At 51.8% G+C, this 8,345-nt stretch overlaps 1 non-coding gene across 1 annotated transcript; it reads right to left on the bottom strand.

Moving 5' to 3' along the window:
* Positions 1 to 715: 715 nt before the first annotated feature.
* On the bottom strand, positions 716 to 885 carry LOC116496742. The gene has a single exon (XR_004254041.1).
* Between the last annotated feature and the right edge of the window lie 7,460 nt (positions 886 to 8,345).

Below are 8,345 nucleotides of genomic sequence, written 5' to 3'. Positions count from 1 at the left end.
AGCTAGGGACCACTGCCGTGCACAGATCCACCTTCTCTGAATCAGCTCCACTGAAACACCTGAGAAAAGTAGCACACCACCCCCCAGCTGCCTTTAAAATCCTTCCCCGTAGCATTTTAACCTTGAAAAATGCCGAAAGCATATTAGTGCTGAGCACCTGATGGACACCAAAACAAAACAAAAACAAAACAAAAACAAGAGAAGTGCCTTGCTTTGTCTTGGAAGTTTTTTTTTGTTTGTGTTTTTTTTTTTTTTTCCAGAAGCCCAGACCACTTTGGGGCCAGGGTCACAACCCAGGCCTGCAAGGACGCATGGCTGCCTTAGCTGGGACCTCAGCTGCACTCCTCAACTTGAGGAGAAAAGTCAAACTAAATAGAAGCTCAGATGTAACGGGAGAGCAAAGTACACAGCTTCCAGCAGAACCTCACAGGCTGTTCAAGTACAGAACCCTGCCTGCCAGCATTCCCTGCTACCTGGGAACTAAAGCTTGGGAATTCAGATAAATCAATAATTTATTCCTGCGATAAATCAAGGGAAAAAAATAAAATATCAGTAGCGTATCTAAATTCTACCTTCCATGTCTGTAAAACTTGCCTGTGAAGGAAGGGCAATGCCACTTAGCTCTACGATTTGATTCTTAAACCAGGATGGTACAGGATAAAGAAAGGAATCCAGCGGCCATACGGGGACATCCGCCCGGCCGAGGGAAGGCTCGCGCTGTGTGCAGTATCATACATGACCACCAAAATGCTGCATGGATGCTCACACCTGTTACTGCACGGGAGGAACCCCGGCGGGGAGCCCGCGGGGGGTTGATCTGGGGCGCGGGGCAGGCCGGCAGGCACGGGCTGAGAGGCAGCCGCCAGCGGTCGGCCCCAAGCCCCCCGCCCACCCACCCGCAGCCCCCAGCCCACCCGAGGACAGCATGGGCCTGATTCCCCCTCACCTGAGGGACATGGGTGTCCCACGCAGACTCGGAGACCTTCAGTCATGACTCAGGGCTGTGGCTCCTTGGGAGCTGCCCCCCAGCACGGATCCTGCAACACACAGGGCTCAGGGAGAAGCTGCCTGAGCCCCCACCCCTTCCAGCCCCCCATTCTCTGATCCCCAGCCTCAACATAATCCCTCATCTTTCCCCCAGCCCCCACTGCCATCCCCAAACCCCAATGACCCCCCCAGCCCTGCATACCCTGAACCCCAACCCCCAATATAGCCCCCAAGCCCTCCCCCATCTTCCCCCCCACCCCCAGTTCTCCATAACCAACCCCCAGCCCCAGTACGACCCCCCCAGCCCTGCCACGGCCCCCACATGCCCCCACCCCACCAATTGCTGATCCCAGACCTCCTATATAAGCCCCCCATTCCCCCCCCAAAGCACCCCCCCAACCCCACCTCCCTCTCAGTCCCCCGTAACCAGCCCCCAGCCCCAGCCCGACCCCCTCAGGCCCTATAAACCACCCTCAGCCCCCCATAACCACCCCCAGACCCCCATAAGCCACCCCCAGACCCCCACAACCTCACTCCCAGCCCCGGTACAACCCCCCTCCACCGCCTACCTCCCCCTCAGCTCCCCATAAACCACCCCCAGCCCCCCAGAACCTAACCCCCAGCCCCAGTACAACCCCCCCAGGCCCCCACCTCCCCCTCAGCCCCCCCATAACCAGCCCCCAGCCCCAGTACGACCCCCTCAGGCCCCATAAGCTACCCCCAGGGCCCCATTGACCACCCCCAGACCCTATAAACCCCTGGCCCCCCGCCACCACGCGGCCCCGCGCCCCGCCGGAAGCAGGAAGAGCAGCGAGACGAGGAGGAGACCAGAGCGCCTCGGGGGAGCACTTCCGGCCTCCAAGGCCTGCCTTAAAGGGGCAGGCTTCCTGCAAAGGGCCCGGCGTTGCCATGGCAACGCGCGGCGCCGCCAGGCCCGAGCTAGGCCCCAGCCAGGAAAATCGCACAGAGAACAGGAAATGCGACGTGCTCCAGAAAATAAAACAAAAATAAAACCTGTATTCTAGGAAAGCGCCCGTTTTCTGTCTTGTTTTTCCAAAAAACAGGCACATAAGCATTAAACCTCTCTGTGTGGAGTGTTCGGAGGCTGGATTTGCTCGGAGCTGGCGTTGGAGTTAATGTGGAGTAAATCAATATTTAGCTCTAATTTGCTCTTTATGGTTTCCGAGGCCCCCTATTCACGGTGAATTGTGCTTTGCTTTCAGTGATTTTGACAGCTCCGCTCATGGCTAAGTGAGAGGCTTTTCAGCATGAATGAAGGTATCTCAGTCATGTAATTTAATCACAGATTTCCCTCCAAGACACCTCGGTACAAACAACCCAACAGAAGGAAAACACCACAACAAGCATGCAAGGGCTTTCTCCCCAATGGCTGATTAAAAATGAATAAGCGCTTAGTTTTATTTCTGCAATAACACATTTTAGCAGACATTTTATAAAATATAGACACAGATCTAAATGATGCATGTTGGACCTGCGTGGAAAGAGCAGCTTGCAAAGCCGAGCTCCGCACTGCTCACAAACCCTCGCCTTCAGGTTGCTGCAGAGCCCTGGCAGCCCAACCCAACCTGCTGACAGAGCAGGGAAATCAACCTTTAGGCTCTCGTTAGTGGCCCTATACCCCGTGCCATGCTGTCTGTACACTCACAGAGCTGCTCTGTGCAATAAATTGTTCACCCGCTCATGTCTTTCTTCTGGTGTTTGTAAATACATGGTCAGGCTGCTTCACAAGTACCAAGAAAAGCCTTTTCTGTCCTCGTGAAATCAGAGCCCCTGTTTTGCACACACACAATTGCCACACAGAAGGACAAATGGAAACATGAATACCCACAGATTTGGGGAGCTCAGTTTGCATAGCCTGCATCCACTTTTTCAGGGTGCCAAGCCCTTACTTTCTGCCCTTTGAACAGTGGTCACAAGCCCAGGGATGTTCACCTCTCTCCCCATATGACCCAGCTTTTCATCTGTTGCTTGTTTAGTATGGGGTGAGGCAATGCTCAGTGGCTTTTTTTTTTTTCTTCCTTCCACGCAGAGTACAACTCTGTAACGATACCAGAAGGTGTCCAGAGTGTGGTGGAAGAGCCCTGCAGGCAGGTTGTCAGAGGCCGGACCCCAAACCTCTCTGTCCCTCTGTGCTGGGCAGGCTGGCAGCCCGGTACCATCACAGCAGAATGCAGCTGGACACCCTGTTCCAGACAGGCACCTCCTTCCCTCTCCATCCTGCATCAGGACAGCACAGGGGCACATGTGTGCAGAACTTGAGAGCAGAGGCACACCACCTCCTTTTCTTTCCTCTGACTCTTAACACTGCTGAATGAGGCACAGTGCCACCCAGCTCTGACCGACAGCTCCCACGCCCCCGTGCTTTCATTTTTCCTCGATATAATACTGCCAGGGTTGCAGCCAGCTTTAAATGTTATACATCTCATTTGTACAGCTGAACCCATGCTGTCTGGGTCTGAAAACAAACTATTTTTATTTTTTTTTTCCTTTTGGTAAAAGAAAGCATTACCTTTCTGAGATTTACACACTAGATCAAGCACAAACCTGAATTATCTTCTTCTCTTTTTCTCTTTTTTTTTTTTTTCCAGGGAGTAGATAATAAGTAGATCTATCTATCCATCTGCTCTGTTACACGCCGCCCAGCTTGGCAGCATTTCTGTTGCTATTAAACCGCGTTCATCCCCCTTGACATTTAAAGGGCCGTTATATGATTACTGTCACAGTCTCATACGTGGATCCTTAAACCAATTCTCTCCTCCTCTTCCCTCTGATGATGGATTTGCTCGTTTATGCCATAGTAATTTGTTTTTCTCATGCTGTGCTCCAGCAAAACGTTTTCACTGTCAAACATGGTTTTCAGTATAGACCTTCCCTGCAGTGCCATGTTGTAACTGAGCAGCTCCGGGCAAATTGGAGCTGTCCTGTCTTTCAACAGCATTAGCAAAACAAAATAGCAGGAGCCTGGGTTGGATCCTCCTCGTTTGGAGTCACTGCTGCAGCACAGTGAACGGGGACAGAGAACAGCAGTGCAACTCCTGGGAACAGGGACCATTGTCCACCGTGACTGCTCCCCTGCCCTGACGCAGGACGTACCATGGGACACGCAGTCATCAGCTCTGCAGCAAGGAGCGTGAGGCACCTGCAAGCAGAGACACAATGCTTTCTGGCCTCTTTGGGAGCAGGTTTCCAGCATTTGGAAGCCACCATCCAGCATGTACAAATGTCAGCCGTTTCTAGAATTCCTCCCAGCAGCAGATCCTCTGCTCCCAATCCCCAGCCTCAGAGAAGAACACAAAGGTTTCTGAACCTAATGGCTTGCTATTGAACACCCTTGCTCACAGAGAAACACACTTGTCCAAATCCAGCTGTGCTGGAGAGAGATGTTTTCTCTCTCAGCCACTTGTCACTGTCCCCAGCTGGAGGCTTTCCCTGCCATCAACCTGCCAGCAGCACTGTTTGCGTGCTCACTCTGACAAACCCAGCTGGGCTGCTGCCCACGTGCCCTGCAATGATAACCACCAGGGCAGGCAGTGTGGTGGCCAGGCAAAGTGATGCTTCGTGTGAATTAACATGTAGAACTGCAGCTCTTCAAGGAGCTGAAACAAACCCTGAAGTGGGACAGAAAGTCCTCCCCACTGCTCAACCAGCACATCTGTGAGGTACAGACCCAGGCCACGAGGGGCTGTGGGGTGCTAATGCCTTCAAGAAGCACATCTGGATTGCAAAGATGACATTTCTTGGCTGCAGGGGCATCTGTAGGGCAGGAGGCCAACACCAGCAGTTACTCACCCAGCTTCCCTATCAAACCAGGGGGACACAATCAGCTCTGTGGGCTGACAGACGTCAGGGATAACAACCGGCCTTAACCACGCCTGGCCCCTGGCTTGGCAGGATGGCAGGAGGAAGGCCAGGCACCTCATAAATGTGTGGTAGCTGGGGCCAGCCCAGGAAGGACCATGCTAATCCCCCTTAATTTGTTGCTGGGGTAGCCCCACTCTGAAATACCGTAGAAATACTCCGGAACACTTGTCCCAGCTCACAGCACACAAGGACACCCCAGCCGGGTTCCCCAACCCTGTGCCTGGACAGGCAGCTGCCCTTTGAGACCTCTTTCTGTTGCGTTCAGACAGAATTTGTCCAGTTTACTGCAGATTGCTGGAGCCTGTCAGGCTGGGAACGTTGCCTGCCCAGCTCCTCGAGGCTGTGCACGAGCCCAGCATCCATCTTGTGGCCGCCTAGGAGCTCCTGCTTCTCCCATGGGATCATTATCAGCTCTGCCATTGCATTCTACTGCATGGCACGAGTGGATCCGGGGAGGAGAGAAAAAACACATCTGGAGCCAGGAGATGGAGTATAGGAACAAGCACTGGCCAAAGTGACTCTAAAAAGCACATGGCATTCCTCTCTGGTGAGGTGCAGGCAAACCCTACCAAACCTCCCAGCTGTTCTCCTTGCCAGCATCATCCACCGCCTCCAGCGGGGCAGGTTTGGTGCTAAGAGCCTTTTAGAATCCCTGAAGCACCACTTCCCATTTAATTCTGCAAATGCAAATGGTGATTTGCAGGGAACTGTTTGATTCACAGGTTCATCCTTTATTTTGGCAGATAACATCAGTTAAACGCCTGCTTATTTCTGCTTTGTGAGAACAATATAAACCACTTAAGTACACATACAAGATAGACTGATCCGTAAGTGCTTATGAGCTCTTTGATTTACTGGGGCATCTTTATCTTTGCTGAGTATCTTACAATGTCATTTATTATTTAGCAGTAAATTAAAGCAGAGGGTCTGTGATTTTCAACAACAGAAATTAATATCCCAGCACTCCTTTGTACCATATATATCTATAATTTACAGCCCTGAAATCAGCCAGATGGAGCTGGAAGATAATCCGCTTCCCCTTCTCCCTTGTTACCTTCTGATTACTGCTGCACAGGGGGAAATAAAATATAGTCTTGCAGGAGAGATGCACAAGTCAGTGAAGGATAGTTTTAAATTAAAAGTCCGGTTTTTGTGGCTCTCGTGAGATCCCCTTCTCTCCCCACCCCACCTTTGTGCGCGCACCACTTACTGATAATATATCGAACAGGCTGCAATCTCGCCCAGAGACCTCTGAATTTTAATCTCACCGATTCTATGCTCAGAGATAATCATTAATAAATAATAATAAGAACAACAACAATTCTTCCAGCTGCAAGTGTCAAGCATGCGCTGCAGGGTGCTTTGGCACAGGAGGGGTGGGCACGGCCCCTGCAGAGCTGGAACAGGTTGGAGGCTGTTTGGGAAGGGGTCAGCAGCTGGGACAGGTCTCTCCCCTTGGAGGCTGCACTGTGCTAGAAAGACACGCTCACAGAGCCTGTGGGCGATCCTGGGGACAAGGATGGGGACATGCTGGAGAATAACGCATCCTTTGAGCTGGCAACCTCTCCCCTGGGCAGCTTGCTGCCAGCAGCCCGGTGCCACGCTCCAGCGCAATAACATGGCCAGAAAGTTTTATGGGCTGCATCGGGCTCCAGCTGACACACAGAAGCTAATAATTTACAGCGATCTCCTGTAGCACAAAGGCGAAACATGCCCCGCTTGGATGTAGCTGTGCAGGCTGCAGGGATAAATCAGCTCCAGCAGGGAGCAAAGATGAGAAGCAAAAAAACGATCCCAAACTCACTGCTTTTCCCTACAGGCGCCGTGGCTGCACCGGGCATTGGGCTGGGGCAGGCGCTGCAGCTTCACCTGGCTGGGCCAGCACCTGTGGGGACATCCTGGTGACATCCCTGGCATCACACCAACGTGATGCTGTCACTGTGCTTCCACTTACACATGCACCCTCTGATTCCCCCACTAAATTAAGCGAGCCGTTCCCTTTGCCTCGAAACAGATAACAAGAAAGGAAGACATCAAGGAAAGGAATTCAGCAATTAACAAATCATGCTTTCACGCTCTCTTCTTGGAAACGTGTGGAAGTTTCCAAGGAGAAACCGTTGTGGTATTGTTTGTTTTTCAGAAGAAACGCAAGCTGATTAAAAGCAAACACAAAGCAATAGCTGTGGGGTCTCAGAGGCTTCCTCGCAGGAGTTCAAAGGAAAAGGGAATGACAATGGAAGCATCGCATCAAGATGTATTTAAGCTTTGAAGATTACATTGGTTATGGATGAATTAAAACACGCAATAATTAGCACTGAAAGCTACAACACCTGCAGACATGGGGAGAACTGTTCTCTTCATGCTAAGCCCTTCCAGCGATGCCAGTGCCAGGCTGGGTTACGGTCACACAATCTCCAGCAGCGTCTGTGCCGTGCTGTGCTGGATAGGGTTTATCATGGGGAAACACCACATTGCTTGGGATGGCAGCACGCCCTCGGACACTGTGCATGGGACAGCAGTGCTCTGTCAGTTTTTTTGGGGGGGGGACAGCCACTGCAGGCCCTTCATCCCCCCAAACGGGGACACGGGAACATGGGGCAAGAGCTTCTGGGCTGCTTGGGGAGGGTCCCAGCTCCTCGGGGAGTTTCACCTCCAGGTAATTCCAGCACAAAGTCACAACAGGCTGCCCACACCGTGCTCCTCCTGCTGTTGAGGCAGGATTGGGATATTCATACTACATGTACCTGTCTGAGGCCTGCAAACCAACCACATCTCTAGTGTGAGGGAGCAAAGGAGCTCCTTCCCTGTGTGCACACACCACTCTGGGCAGCAATAAGGACATTTGAAAGGAAGAAAAAAAAACATCTGTGAGATTTATATCCACTCTTGTTAGAGCAACAGCAGTTCTCAGCAGTGTGGAGGCTGAACTGGGCTTTGTGTCACCTCAGGAGGGAAGTTCAGATTCCTGTTGATAAAAATAAATAAATAAACCCATAAAACCATTTCCACTGCAACAAAGTCAACCAGATTTGTTTTTTGTTTTTTGTTTTTTTGGTGGAGGAGGTAAAACCTTTCCTGGCACCAAGGCTCAGCCCCAGCCTGAGAATCCCTTCCCGTGGGGGCAGTGCTAAGGGATGAATGGGGCTGGGTGTCTGCACCAGCTCGGGTTTTGCTGGTGGCATTTGCAAGTACAGGTCAGCATCGCCTCTTGTCCTTGTCATGCATCGAGGCCAGGTGGTGTATCACCCACTCCAGGAGGAGAAACCCAACTGCATGCATCCTGCAGCATCAACACCCCTTCACCTGCTGCTGCCTCCTCTTCCCTTTCCCTTTTGATCTCCTCACTCAAGGAGCTGAGCAGATCAAAGCTGACCCTGGCTAACCTGTCCTGCCAAAACTTCCTCTCTTTAGGTGCAAAATAGCAAAAAAACAAAAAAAAAAAGACTTTGTGATTGAAGTCACAAGTGGGGTGCTCC

This window comes from Aythya fuligula, chromosome 18 (assembly GCF_009819795.1).
Source record: "Aythya fuligula isolate bAytFul2 chromosome 18, bAytFul2.pri, whole genome shotgun sequence".
In the NCBI taxonomy this organism is placed as follows: domain Eukaryota; kingdom Metazoa; phylum Chordata; class Aves; order Anseriformes; family Anatidae; genus Aythya; species Aythya fuligula.
Note: the sequence above shows the minus strand (reverse complement) of the source record. Positions and strands in the feature narration are given on the sequence as shown.